This window comes from Mytilus californianus, unplaced genomic scaffold, assembly GCF_021869535.1.
Source record: "Mytilus californianus isolate M0D057914Y unplaced genomic scaffold, xbMytCali1.0.p SCAF_5, whole genome shotgun sequence".
NCBI classification, from domain to species: Eukaryota; Metazoa; Mollusca; class Bivalvia; order Mytilida; family Mytilidae; genus Mytilus; species Mytilus californianus.
This window is the reverse complement of record NW_026262701.1, coordinates 10,301,743-10,317,437: the sequence shown is the minus strand read 5'-3', so window position 1 is coordinate 10,317,437 and position 15,695 is coordinate 10,301,743. Positions and strand designations below refer to the sequence as shown.

Below are 15,695 nucleotides of genomic sequence, written 5' to 3'. Positions count from 1 at the left end.
CTAGCGGAATAAAAGTTTTTGTTGACCTCGTTAAAATGGTGGTAAAGAATAGTTTGTATCAATTTGTAAATTGCTGCTTGATATCCAAATTTGTGCAGCTGTTTCAAATTGAGTAAAATTCAAGAATAAGTCTAAAGCTGCGTTCAATAATGCGTCATGAGTAAGTTTTTGAAATTCGCTGATCACTATCGTTCCATTGAATTGAACAATAAAATGTTTATTAGAAAAACTCATTAACTCCTATCTAGTGCACAAAGAATTATGTTTAGAGGTTAGCCATTACATTTCCTGGCCGTGCTTCAGTTGTTTATTTATTCATTTATTTATTATTATAACATTGGTCGTGATTTCCCTGATATCCCAGTTAAATAAAAGCCGATAATTTCAGACTTCAAATAAATCCTCTGACGTCATACAACTATAGCTGCTGTCAAGATATTGTCGATGACGTTGCATCAAAATGAAATGAAAACGCGTGGACAATGATATTGTTCGCTGTTTTATCTACTTTATTTCCAACAAAAATCCCACGGTAAATGTAATAAAAAGAATAACTAATTGAAAAATATTCAACTCGTATTCAAACAACACTGACGATGAACTCATGCGCTACGCGTATTCGTGAATTAAGGTGTTATTCGGTCATTCGTTTAAATTGTTTCTATATTTAAAATCTTTGATTAGTTATTCCAAATTGATTACTATTGAAAGTATTATAATCATAACTATCATCGTTATTATCATTATCATTATTTATAATTCTATGATTGTTATTATTAGTTTTGTTATTAATATTATTATTCATTTGTCTCTGGCATATCTTCCCTTAAGCCGAAGCTTCAAACTTTATTGCTAAAAAAACATTGACAAGTTAAACATGCAAATTTCCACGAATTCTTGATAAATATCACCTTGAATCAATGACATGTTTCTTACTTTTATCTTTTTTGTTAACCAAAAATGGAATTTTTTGCTTGACAATATGTCATCCTTTATTTGTCATCTTACTTTTTTTATATTTTTATATTCATAAATATATATATATTTGGTGATGTTGTTTTGTTGAACAGTTGGTTACATCGTTAATCGTTGAAGGTAAGTCGGTATCTATGATTAATAGCTAAAGGCAGTTAATGCAGCGAATCCATAGCACATGAAGAGCACTTTAGAGAGCTCATACACTTAGTAATAAGTTGTAAAGGTAAAGTTAAGCATTAATATTCAACAATGTATAAATAATATGGATAAGTAGTCCTCTGTTTATTCCCTGTTCATTTCACTTCATTAGAGTATAAAAATTGTATTTTCAAATTTTCTGGATACTGAAGCGATTCATTTAGAACAGATAAAAATATGCGTGTAGGCAAAACCTATCATATATTGATAATCTTTTTTTTAAATCTATAATAATATTAACCTGTCAGGTTGAGTAAACATTAAAGTCGTCAATGAAAGACAGAAAGCTTGGTACGGCAGTTAAGGATTTTTGTTTGTACACTGCCCTCTTCTATGATTCTCGATCAAGATATTGGAATTCTCCTTTAAAAGTTATCATTTCGTTTTCCGGTCACGTAAGGAATTTGAAATATTTAAAAAAATAAGCATCATACTTACATTCTTTACCGTGCTTATTAAGTAGGCTTTGGCCTATTACTATACCAATTGCTCAAACAGTTTACCAAATTGCAGTTTGAATTCATCTCCACAAACTGATCAACTGGTAAAATATTTCAGCTAATGGCTTCAGTGATAGGTTGTTAGTATGAAGTGAGTGCAGTGATATAAAAAATAATACTTACCATCCATCTTCAGTTATTTGAAGTCTGTGTAATGAAATTGAAATAAGATAACCATCTACTATAATATAAGGCACTGGTTTAAAAAGGTCTGACTTTGACATGCAAACTTCTATCCTAATAACATTTTATAAATAATTAGTTCTTAAAATTGGTTGGTTAGTCAATAATTTATTGCTTTGTTTTCTAATGGGACGTGGTTGTGTAATTATAATTTGGATATGTTTTTGAAAACAATTACTAATCTGCTAATAATAAAGGGAAATAATTCAAATTATAATCAGCAAAATTTTGTTCTGTCAACTATCAACTTCCTTCATCATGTTCATATTGACATTTTATAAGTAATTTGTTCTGAACATTATTTCCATGATTATCAAACTCTTCAACTATCCTCTGTTCTTAAAACATTATCATTAATATGGTCAAAATTATAAATTAACTTAATTGTTCAAAATACTAAGGATTTTCTACACCTGAGAATTGGATCACTTATAAGCAATATTTTGCAAAACATTTCAAAATTTTGTTTTCTCAATGCTCTTCAATTTTGTACTTAATTTGGCATTTCAAATTTTGTATTCGATTATCACTGATGAGTCTTCTGTAGACAAAACTTGCCTCTGTCGTACACAATCACCAGCTTGGTATCTTTGATTTTTTTTTTTTTACAATGACTCAATAAAAATTATTTCTCTTTAATGCCAGTAGATGAGTAATTGTTATAGAAACAATTATCCAAATTACAATTACACTATAACTTCCCGATAGAACAAAAACCAATAAATTATTAACTAACCGAACAATTGTAAGAACTAATTATTTATAAAATGTCATTAGGATAGAAGTTTTCATGTCAAAGTCAGACCTTTTTAAACCAGTGCCTTATATTATAGTAGGTGATTATTTAATTCAATTTCATTACACAGACGTTAAATAACCGAAGATGGTAAGCATAAATTTTATATCACTGCACTCACTTTATACTAACGACCTACCACTGAAGCCATTAGCTAAAATATTTTACCAGTTGATCAGTTTTCGGACATGAACTCAAACTGCAATTTGGTAAACTGTTTGAGCTATCGGTATAGTAATAGGCCAAAGCCTACAGGATAAGCACAGTAAAAGAGTAAACCAATTTTTCCGGATGTAAATTCATGATATCAATTTCAAGCTTTAAGGAAACAAAACCAGCGGGTTTCAATTTGGATCGATTAATTGATAACTATCTGTTAAATGTCAAGTAGCAAATACGTTGTGCATATTTGGGACGAGAACAAATTAACAATTAATTTATAAATAAATCAAACACCAGAAAACAAAAACAGTCAACAAAACACTTAACAGAAGGAGAAAATATTCAGTAACAAGAAACCAACAAAAAATCTGGGATTACCGCAGGTTCTCCAGAAGGGTAAGCAGTTTATCAAAGAACATCCACTTTAAGCATAACATTTATGCTCAAGGATTGTTGTCATATTTCCTTAGCATCATCAAATAAAGACTACAAGTGATGATGCAGCCTTTTTTGAAGGTAGTTAATGCAACTTTAAAAAAAAAAAAAAAAAAAAAAATCATTTTGACAAGTGCAGAGTTTTGTTTTTACATATATTTTTTCTTTCTTCGATTCGGCCTTAAGCCTTCAACTTGAATAGATGTGTTCAATAGATGATTGCATTGTTTATAACCAATATTTGATTAAAAAAAAAAACAAAAAAGAACGGTACATTCATTATGTTTTGTTGGCGTTGAAATTGCTGAATATTTCTATTTATGTTGTTATGGCTGTAGTTGGTTGCTTTTATTCTTTTTATTTTCAATAATGTATTTTAAAAACTGATTTCCATACAGATAACCTAATAAAATAAGATAAACAAATTTTAAGCGCAGTAGTGGGAAAGTTTAAAACGTTTATTTCTTATCGTTGAAGTTTAAATATCTCTCTACTACATAATTGATAACACATCATAGCGTTTTCCTATTGTGCAACTTGAACCTTGTTATATGACTTATAAGAACTAAAGGAATCGTGCTTTAAAGTTAAGAGACCCGAAAAGTTGTACAACAACCTCTGTTTTTATCTTTATCATAGTACTTTTTCTGCATGTTGGCATTAGTTTTCGATTTGTAGTTAATAAAACGATTTTCAATATTAAACATTATTTTATTATCTATTACTAATATTTATTTTCGTGGATATCAATTTTCTTGGATTGAGGAAAAGCTCATATATGTGGATATCTGATTTCGCGTACTTAGCTGAGAAGTTCTTTTCGTGGTTTACCTATACCCATGAAACTCACAAAATAAAGTATATCATGAACATTAATGAATCCACAGTAGATTGTAGACCAGAACAATATGTTTTTCCTTTAATCTTGAAGTGACCATGCGATCGGTAATGGATACATGTATACAATTCAAGTTTGAAATATTCGTGTATCGTGATCCGCATTCAAACAGTGTTTGTTCAATCAAATATAACAAGTTTTCACAATCGGATAAACATCATCATCATCAGCAGCAGCATGTATATTTACTTTACTCATAGATGGCTATAAGCATTATATTTAACGCTATTGTAGGAAGTACAGTTTTACTGAAGCGGCCATAGATACAATGAAGCTCGCATTGTTGATGCTGGTATTTCTTGCCATAGCCACAGGTATTAACTAATGAGTAACTTCGTGTTAGATTCAATGCTTGCACCAGTATCGTGTTCAATTAAAATATATAAGTACTAGATTATCACACGAGTTGTTAATGTAACTCTACTCGTTTCACTTGCACAATAGTTATCAATGTATTCCAACAAAACTATGCGCTTTAAATCCTCTATTAACTTTTTATTTATGTATGTTCTATGTTCATTGGTTTCGTTAATGAATTCAATAGGTCCTCAAACAAAATATAAGTTCATTATTATTAGCAAAATCAGGAGTTTTTGGCATAATATTTATCAAGTACGGTCCTAATGAAAAGTGTGAAAATTCCATTTATAAACCGTTTGGAATAAAATTAACCAACATGGCTTAGAAATAACCCACCTATTTAATGTATGGTAAACTTTCATAAGGTGAGTTGCTACCTTAGTTTAGGCAAATTTGCATTACTTGAACACCTTGCTACTCAATGGATGGTACACACGGAACCCTTTTGACAGTGGCAACCTGAACTGGCAATTACCCAGTGGTAGTAAAAATCAATGCTATGATTAACGTCTGCACAACACGTGCTCTGCAACAAATTTCAACAGGTGCATTCTTGAATTCAACTTTGAAAGACCACAAATATGAAACATTTGAGGACAATAGAATATAGAAGACCTTTGAGTGAAATACAAACGAAAAAGGGTATTCAAAGGACTGCCAGAACCTAAAACCGTCTATAAACCTTGCCCAAAGGATGTGCAACGTTGGTTACAGAAAAAGATGCAATTAACTAGATCGTCACACACAATTAGTATTATTTATAGCATGCAAATCTCGGAATACGGACTTTTTGACGAATGACACACTTGGAGACAGGAAAAGCAGCAGTACCGACACAGTAGTTGATGAAACAAAACAAATTATCGTCATGTTTCAAGTAATGTTATCTAAAATAAAAAGTTAATTCTGGCAGCCTTTTGCGAGTTTAGTTCAGAACGTGTACCTCCAAATATCCTGATATTTCTTTTGTTTTTCAAAATTTGTAAATAGTGTGATTTCTAGATATGTTCAAATTTAACAAAACGAACCAAGTTTATGAATAATTATTTTTCTAACTAAGAGTACATGAAATAACACTGAACTCTCAAAATTTTGATACTGATTTAGGAGTCGCAAAATAAAATTAAATTTAATCAATGCAGCATTTACAGCTTTTTAAATCGCCTAAAGATGATCAAGCATTCATACCAGTAGTTCAATACTAGCACGATTTTATTCCTAATTTTATTCCTAATATTAATTGATTCCAAAATAAAGAATAAGTAGAAAAAGTCATCAGACGTTAACAAGATATTTTAAGAATAGCTTATTTTTTATGTGGTAACATGACTTAATATGTAGTAGAAATATGGATTTCAAGAGAGACATTTTATTGTACCCTTCACCAGTTTGTACACCATGTATTAACTGTATAATGGTCAAATATTCTATTGTAGTGTATAGCTATTATAACTAGTACTGTTGATATCTATTCAATCATATGACAACATTTTGTCCATATTTAACCATTTGTTACAATCAAGTGAACAAATTTCAAACAGATCAATATATTACATAACATGAAAACGGAATGGTATTAACAAATTTAGAAATATTATATTGTTAACCTTAAGAGCAAATTTCAGTATAACGAAAAGACTATAATCTTAATGTTTTCGTCTTTTTAAACATGTTTTGGCTGTTGGATTTGTGCTCAACTTGTCTAGACTCAGACGATCAAAACAACACATATCATATAGACGGGATACATCGAACTATTTTTTTTCCTGAAATATCTCCATTATTAAAATCTGTGACAATTGTTCTAAAATATATGCCTTTATGATTTGTTATGGCCTAATTCTACATACAAGTGAGATAATGTTGTTTATCAATTAATTATTGAAATAACAAATCAATTTGTCAAATGTAATATTTTTATTTTCAATGCAATCTGAGTTTAACACAAAAAATCGCCGCAATGTAAACTTCATTTACGATAGTTCAACCTAAACGTAATGCAAGCTCGAAAATACATAGCAGTTATATCTTTTACATACAAAAGCGTACAGCGTACAGGTCGACCAAGATATTTCAATCTTACTGTAATGTGTTTTCTTCATGGACATATATGATTGAAATAATCTTTTTAGTGCCGAGGGACAAAGACCTTCGTTACAAATAAGTGTCATGTTACATTTGTTTACCAAATAAAACTGTTCCAGATCAAATAAAAATACTGAACTATTTACTGGAAAGGAAAACCTTTTCTGTTTTTTTAGAAGAATTCTAATGGTTACATTTTTCATTTTTAGATAATGTGTCTTCCCAATGTCCTAATTGTAACTGTTTCCCGACAAATCAATATGTTTGTTCAAGCTGTGGTGTGACTTTCAATAATGAATGTTATATGCGATGCCAGTAAGTAGCTTCTACTAAATGAACAATTCATTCATTATATGTTGAAACAAATCACATATCTTAATTATATTAAGTCAACATTTAATTGATATTGTCTCTCTTAAACTGTTATTGACAGGCTTAACAAACGTGCGATACGATATACTGAACTGGCACATTTAAAACTCAGCTTATGAATATCAAACATTAACATGGGAACTATTCAAGATACATTTTTAATTTCAAAGTAATGATATTTAACAGTATAAATTTTACTGCACCAGAAGCGCATCAATACAGTTCTCCGGTAATGCCGGATGCAAACATATTAATAAAAGGAAAACGAGTATAGCCAAACACAGAGGATGAATCAGAACTTTTTAAAAGTGATACATTCCATAATTCAAATACTTTCAATAGTTTCATCACTGCATAATTGATTAATCGATATCCGTATTTTCTTGCCAGTATCGAAGCAATACACTTCTAGGATTGATATACGCTACGACTCAGTAATAACAAAAGCATAACACGGGATCATTTTTACTGTACTTGAAGCTCATTTCAACAAATCATGGCTCTTTATTGATACTCAAAGCCAAAATGTTTACAATCAAACTTTAAAACAAACTTGATGAGCTGATATGACCGTAGTTGAAATAAAGAGTAGCCAATAAACTCATCACAGATACTAGACTTAAACATTTATACACCAGGTACACGTTTCGTCTTCAAAAGACTCATCACTGACACTGGAATAAAAAACTTAAAAGGACAAAGTACGAAGTTTAAGAGCATTGAGGACACACATTTCCAGGACATGAATCAGATAATGCGAATATTGGAGAGAAAAGTGTTCCTTATTTTTTTTCACATTCTAAATAGAACTTTTTGTTAGCACCTGAGATCAGCCCCAGGTTTTGATGGGATTTGTGGTGCTCAGTGTTTAGTCTTCTATGTTTTGTTTTGTGTACTGTTGTTTTTTTTTTCTTTTTTTAACCATGGCGTTGTCAGTTTATTTTCCCCTTTTGAGTTTGCATGTCCGGTTGGTATCTTTTGCCTCTCGTGTTAAGCATTTGTTCAATACATACATTGTAGAATTTATTCCCATTGGTTAAGTTGCTATCACCTTACATTTTTATTAACACTAATCGTAAGGTGACAAAAGTTGTCGATTTAACGATTTCTTTAATGAATCTTCCGCACACTGTTAAAAAGCACCGAAAAGGCAAACGTAAACTTGACGTCGTGAATGTATTGTCCATAAAAACCTCATTGTTGAATGATTTTTACGTATAACACTTTTATTTTTGCATCAGATATGAATTTGATGCAACTTATAGAAATTCAATAAAATTATGTTATGTTAATAAAATAGAGATTTTTAGTGGACATATCATATATATTTTCAAAGAAAATTCGAAAGAAGTCTTTTTTGGAGAAATGACAGTTAAAAATCATATTTTGGCTTTTCAGATATATCTACACGCATCCTTAAAATCCAAAAAACATATCATTTGATTGCAGGCCACCATATTTGAGGGCAAACTAGTTGATTTTTTAATTGTAACTTAATTGTTTTGTAAATACTTGTGTCTAAGACAAGAGTTCATCAAATAAGTTAAGTTTGGATGATTTATGAGAGAATGTGTGGACGTTGTCCTAAATCATGCAGCTAATGGAAACAACTGTTCGCATGTGATGCGCAAATTACGATGCGAACGTAGATACAAGTATCTTGTCTTGGGGAGGGATAAATCCTACTTTGTAAAGAATCGATCATATTCAAACAAAAAATTCTCTGAAACTGACATTATCAAGATGCTTGATTTCTTGATTGAGAACATATTTGTTATGTTTGGAAGAAGTGTTTTTCAACAGACTGTCGGAATTCCAATGGGAACCAATTGTGCCCCTCTTCTCGCCGACTTGTTTCTTTATTATTATGAGGCTGACTTCATACAGGAACTTCTTAGGAAGAAAGATAAGAAGTTAGCAATATCCTTTAACTTTACGTTCCGCTATATAGATGATGTTCTCTCACTAAATAATACAAAATTTGGTGACTATGGTGAACGAATCTATTCCATCGAACTAGAGACAAAGGATACTACAGATACAGTTAAGTATGCCTCATATCTTGACTTACATCTAGAAATTGACAATGATGGTCGGTTGAAAACAAAACTTTACGACAAAAGAGATGATTTCAGCTTCCCAATTGTGAACTTTCCATTTCTATGTAGCAACATTCCAGCAGCGCCTGCATACGGAGTATATATCTCCCAATTGATACGATATTCCCGGGCTTGTATTTCCTATCATGATTTCCTTGATAGATGATTGCTGCTCACAATGAAGCTATTAAACCAAGAGTTACAAACGGTGAAGTTGAAATCATCCCTTCGTAAATTTTACGGACGCCATCACGAGTTGGTTGACCGTTATGGAATAACCGTTTCACAGATGATATCGGATATGTTCCTTATGTCGTAACTACAATACCCTTCCCTTTTCACGAATGTGACCTACCGAATTAGACTATTTACCGGATTTGTAATAACATAAGCAACACGACGGGTGCCACATGTGGAGCAGAATGTGTTTACCCATCCGGAGCACCTGAGATCACCCCAAGTTTTTGGTGGGGTTCGTGTTGCTTAGTCTTTAGTTTTTCTATGTTGTGTCATCTGTTCTATTATTTGTTTGTTTGTCTTTTTATTTTTTGCCATGCCGTTGTCAGTTTGTTTTCGATCTGTGAGTTTGACTGTCCCTCTGGTATCTTTCGTCCCTCTTTTACACCAATGAACAACTATCTGTTCCAAATAAACATTTAAATTTTGGCTATATCTCTACATAAGAAAATGCCTGTACCAAGTAAAGAAGATTAAAGTTGTTTTCCATTCGTTTGGTGTGTTTAAGCTTTTTAATTTGTAATTTGATAAAGGACTTCTTGTTTGGAATTTTCCTTGGAGGTCGGTATTTTTGTTATTTTACTTTTTGCAAATTCTTGTGCATGTGTTTTACTGCATCTCTAACTAGAATAGTTATCAAAGTTACCAGGATTATAATTTAATACGCCAGACGCTTGTTATGTCTACATAAGACTCATCAGTGACGCTCAGATCAAAATAGTTCTAAAGCCAAACAAGTACAAAGTTGAAGAGCATTGAGGACCCAAAATTCCAAAAAGTTGTGCCAAATAGAAGTCGTATGTAATATTTATCACTACACTCTCAAACTTCGGTCATCAAGCATTCTTCATCAATTAGAACTATAAATTTGATTAAAATTCCATGAAACTAATGTGTAGTTATATGTGTAATTTTTCTTACTGTTGCAATGTTACGTATAGTATTATTATCGAGTAATCGAGGATTGAGGATTGATTTCATTTGTCTCATAATATTTTTTAAAAGAGACTCTGTTCATTATTATTCGTTGATTACCAATGGTCGTTGAATTCATGGGAATCAAGGGACCACGAATTTATGTGTTCAATGAAATACTTATCTCCTAAAGATTTGATGGTTAACGTTGGCAAAATACGAAATCAAGTATCCACCAAAAAACTGTCTTTGCTTAAACAACAGTAGGTATACCTAGAACTGAATGATCTTCTTAAAAATATTAAAGTGATATTTTCTACTTTTTTAATACAGTCTTCAAAACTATGGTTGCCGTGGTCAATGCCCATGTCCAGAGAGTCGTTAACATGTATCAGACAAATGTAAGTAGAAATCTTACAGATTTTTTTGTGGTAAGGATATATTTATGAACAAATAATCCATTTTAGATGTCGAATAGTCTCAAACGGAAATCAAGAATAAAAATTACAGACGCAAACTTAAACAAACTATTTGGTCAATGTTCACTCAAACCAGAATTGGAAAGATAGATCTAATTAATATATTACTCAGGAAACGGTTAGATAAAGCTACTTTTTGGAACGAGTGAGTTTCAAAATTGGAATGATTTAATAACTATAGTATCCATGATATCCGCCAGATGTTAGAAATAAGAAGATGTGGTATGAGTGCCAGTGAGACAACTCTCCATCCAAGTCACGATGTGTAAAAAGTATACAATTATAGGTCAAAGTACGGCATTCAACATCCTTGTGTGTACCAAAAGGAATACAATATTTCAAATACATTATCAATTAATGAAATTGATATCTAAGATCCGTTTCGAACGAACAATTTATGTATTACGAGGAAAACATGAACAAAGGATTTCTATTTCAGAAGCAAGAGGTTTATCTGAAGTGGTGTCTTACTATGACGATTATGGCACAATGCATTTTAAAGGATTTTTTCTAAATGCTAATAATCTTGAATTCAATGAGAACGATTCATTTCTTTGTTTAAAGTTGATCCTGTTCTATCACTATTTGAAAGATTTAATTAGACTTTAAGCAAGAATAATAGAGTAAAAAAAAGAAGACACAATGTTATTTTTTCCTGATTCTAATTATTTCACTTTTCTTTTTCAGCACCAAGTGAGACTGATAATAATGATAAACTTTGATAAACTTTAAAAAACAAAAGAGTTTTCCTTATATTTTTGTCTTGGCTACTGTTTTTGGAAAATATATAATAAGTAAGATATGATTTCTGTCAAAGTTGATACGTGTTTTTGTATACATATATATGTATACATATACATGTTTACATAAAGGCTTATGTGACAACTCTACAATATGCATTCTCCACCAGATAACTATATAATATACAGTTTTACATCATCAAGTATATAAACTTCATCTGAAATCTTGCCCAAAAATTCTATATATGTTACACTCAGATTGACGTCCGGTCTGTAATTGACGTCCGTTCCTCAAATCGACGACCGATGTAAAGTCACGTTCTCAAATCAGTGTCTAATATTTTGATCCTATAATCGATGTCCAATGTGACGCCATGTATTACCAAAACAACATCCGATCGATCGGAGTATCCTGTCATCGGTGTCCAATATCATTTCACTTTAATTGTTCTGAGATTGATCTTTGTTCACTTTATCTGTACCGTATTATTGTCTTTGTGTAAAGCTGCTTAAGGAAACCAAATGTTTTCATATATCTATATACTGTAAGAATTATAATGAATGAGCTGACGTATATGAAAAGGAACACCAAATAATGAACTAAATAAAAATAAAAGGACAAACATCAGTTAATGACAATAAGACAAACGCCGACATCATATTACATGTACATGCATATCAATGTTTTGGTAAAAGAAGTAAATCCAAACGATCTTCGTTGTCTTGTTCTTTTTATTTTCATATCAATAAATTACATAAGGATATACGCAAAATAGTATCGAAATACATCTAGGGGGCAATATACAGCCTCAAACAATAGACAGAATAAAGAAGTACAGGAAATTGTTGAAAAGTGTTATCATTTGGACTTCAAGATTTAAAATCTTATATTTTAACAACGTTTGGAGTTTGAGGTACAACTAAACATTTGCTGTGGGAAAATCCCTCAATCAAGTCAGGCATATGACAGTTGTTTTCATTAAATAGAATTCTGACGTCATTGCGGCTAGTCCGTAAAAAAGACGTCGATTAGATGCCAAATATTCTCAAGCAAATATTGGACGTCAATATGAGAACAATAAAAATGACATCGATTAGAGGAGCATAGAATGGGCCGTCGATTTGGAATAATAATCACTAGTCTAACTAGGCTATATATATATATATATATATATATAAGTCTGAAAATTACACCCAACAGTGTTAGAATTAGACTTTTATGCTGACAAATTTTTGTCCCTCAACGGGATTCGAACTCACACCTTTGATACACTACAGCACCAATCGCTTAGCCTCATGTCCAGCGCTCTAGACCACACGACCACATCCGCTATATTAAAATATAACTTCAATAGTCGTAGTGTTACCTTGTCACGTAAGGCGAATCTAGAGATAGACATAAGACATGTGTTTTAAGCGTGTGAAGATGTTATATTATTATTTAATACACAATGTATTTGTTATTTGTCAGCAATCTAACTCAACAATTTTTATATACCGTATGGGATAATGATTCAATTCATTATACAGTCACTAGAAATAAGTATATCATACAAACAAGTCTAAGCAAGTGACAACCATACAATATATATGCCCACTGGATCTCAGTGTGTTTGAGACACAGGGTTAATACAAATATTTATATAAGTCTGAAAATTACACCCAACAGTGTTAGAATTAGACTTTTATGCTGACAAATTTTTGTCCCTCAACGGGATTCGAACTCACACCTTTGATACACTACAGCACCAATCGCTTAGCCTCATGTCCAGCGCTCTAGACCACACGACCACATCCGCTATATTAAAATATAACTTCAATAGTCGTAGTGTTACCTTGTCACGTAAGGCGAATCTAGAGATAGACATAAGACATGTGTTTTAAGCGTGTGAAGATGTTATATTATTATTTAATACACAATGTATTTGTTATTTGTCAGCAATCTAACTCAACAATTTTTATATACCGTATGGGATAATGATTCAATTCATTATACAGTCACTAGAAATAAGTATATCATACAAACAAGTCTAAGCAAGTGACAACCATACAATATATATGCCCACTGGATCTCAGTGTGTTTGAGACACAGGGTTAATACAAATATTTATATAAGTCTGAAAATTACACCCAACAGTGTTAGAATTAGACTTTTATGCTGACAAATTTTTGTCCCTCAACGGGATTCGAACTCACACCTTTGATACACTACAGCACCAATCGCTTAGCCTCATGTCCAGCGCTCTAGACCACACGACCACATCCGCTATATTAAAATATAACTTCAATAGTCGTAGTGTTACCTTGTCACGTAAGGCGAATCTAGAGATAGACATAAGACATGTGTTTTAAGCGTGTGAAGATGTTATATTATTATTTAATACACAATGTATTTGTTATTTGTCAGCAATCTAACTCAACAATTTTTATATACCGTATGGGATAATGATTCAATTCATTATACAGTCACTAGAAATAAGTATATCATACAAACAAGTCTAAGCAAGTGACAACCATACAATATATATGCCCACTGGATCTCAGTGTGTTTGAGACACAGGGTTAATACAAATATTTATATAAGTCTGAAAATTACACCCAACAGTGTTAGAATTAGACTTTTATGCTGACAAATTTTTGTCCCTCAACGGGATTCGAACTCACACCTTTGATACACTACAGCACCAATCGCTTAGCCTCATGTCCAGCGCTCTAGACCACACGACCACATCCGCTATATTAAAATATAACTTCAATAGTCGTAGTGTTACCTTGTCACGTAAGGCGAATCTAGAGATAGACATAAGACATGTGTTTTAAGCGTGTGAAGATGTTATATTATTATTTAATACACAATGTATTTGTTATTTGTCAGCAATCTAACTCAACAATTTTTATATACCGTATGGGATAATGATTCAATTCAGAGAGAGCGATTCATATATATATATATATCATTTTTTTGTCCGTCGATTTGGAATAATACTTTATTATGACGTTAGAATTTAGCGTGGATTTGAGGAATAGATGTCGATTAGAGGCCAGACATCGATCTGAGTCTTACAGACATAAGCAACATTTTGACAGCAAATGTTTGGAATCGCTCTCTCTGATTTGAACTCATCCTCGTATAACACCGTGACCTCCGCTTAGCCACTAGTCTAACTAGTCTATATGAATATATTATTTTTTGTCAGTCGGATGATGCCATACTTCGTCGGTTTAATCCAGGGTTATAACATAACGAATGATGTATGACTGCATGTTCTACTAGATGGCATACCTTGGAGATCATATTTTTTTATTTGCCATTATGGCTCAATAATACTTATCTTGCAGTTACTTAACTATATTTGTATCTTATAATACATATAATGGTATAGATGTGGTTTGATTGCGAATGAGACTTACATTAAACAACAAAGGAATTAAAAGGGTCAACACTACAAAAGGCACATACTGTTTTAATGCCTTTAATTAAGGGGGCACAGAACACCCAAGGATAAGAACTGTCTAAAATTAAGTTGAACGTTTTAATCATATACTATTAGTAAAGAGGAATGAAACTTCTCAATAATCACAATTTGGGTTTGTCGAACTGCTATATATCCGGTGAAATTATTAAATTGTGTGGTTTACATTTCTTTAAATTTTCAAACTTTTGTCAACAGGTCAAGTATATATTTTGTCAACATTTTATCAAAATTAAACGAGTGAAATCTATTTCAGTCAAAGTGTTGGGTACCTCCTTGAGCTCCTTAATTTCAAATGGGCATGTTTTGATAGCATTTCTTTAATCAGGATTTGAACACATGCTTCGTTAAACTACTCGGTCAACTAGGTTTTTTACAAATATAGCTTCGCCATCGTAAATGTCTAGATATTATATTGATTAGCTAAGTTTCGGACACAATACTTAAAAGAGAAAATAGAATTCCGTGGATTTGTGGTTTAGTTGTTAAGACCGATGGCTACAGTGCTGAAGGTCCCGAATTATATTCTAACCCGGGGCGCTGGAAATTCCAGTACATCAGAAGGGTGTTTATATCCTTCAACACTCTTCTCTGGTACCCAGACCGGAGTTTAAACTAGTTGTCCCCTACTTTTACCTGGGTATAATTCTGCTTATATCTCTTCAGTTTGCCTGTTCCCGCCGAGTGTCTTTGTAGTTCTCTCCAAGAACTTCGGCTCCCTCCACCATAATAACAGCCTTCCCGGTATCTTAGCACTCCCTTTGTGGTGGGGTGGGGATTTTCCT

The 15,695-nt window shown here is 32.1% G+C and overlaps 1 long non-coding RNA gene across 2 annotated transcripts in view; it reads left to right on the top strand.

Annotated features, from left to right (window-relative positions):
• Nucleotides 1-11,436, top strand: part of LOC127702558 (uncharacterized) — a 116,901-nt gene extending 105,465 nt beyond the window's left edge. The window contains exons 1-5 of one of the 2 annotated variants that reach the window (XR_007982490.1): nucleotides 1,052-1,095; nucleotides 4,385-4,464; nucleotides 6,805-6,910; nucleotides 10,552-10,619; nucleotides 11,385-11,436. This is a non-coding gene — a long non-coding RNA (uncharacterized LOC127702558). Of the gene's footprint in view, nucleotides 1-1,051; nucleotides 1,096-4,384; nucleotides 4,465-6,804; nucleotides 6,911-10,551; nucleotides 10,620-11,384 lie in introns of those variants that run through there. The other variant, XR_007982489.1, reaches the window with a different exon arrangement.
• Nucleotides 11,437-15,695: the final 4,259 nt, after the last annotated feature.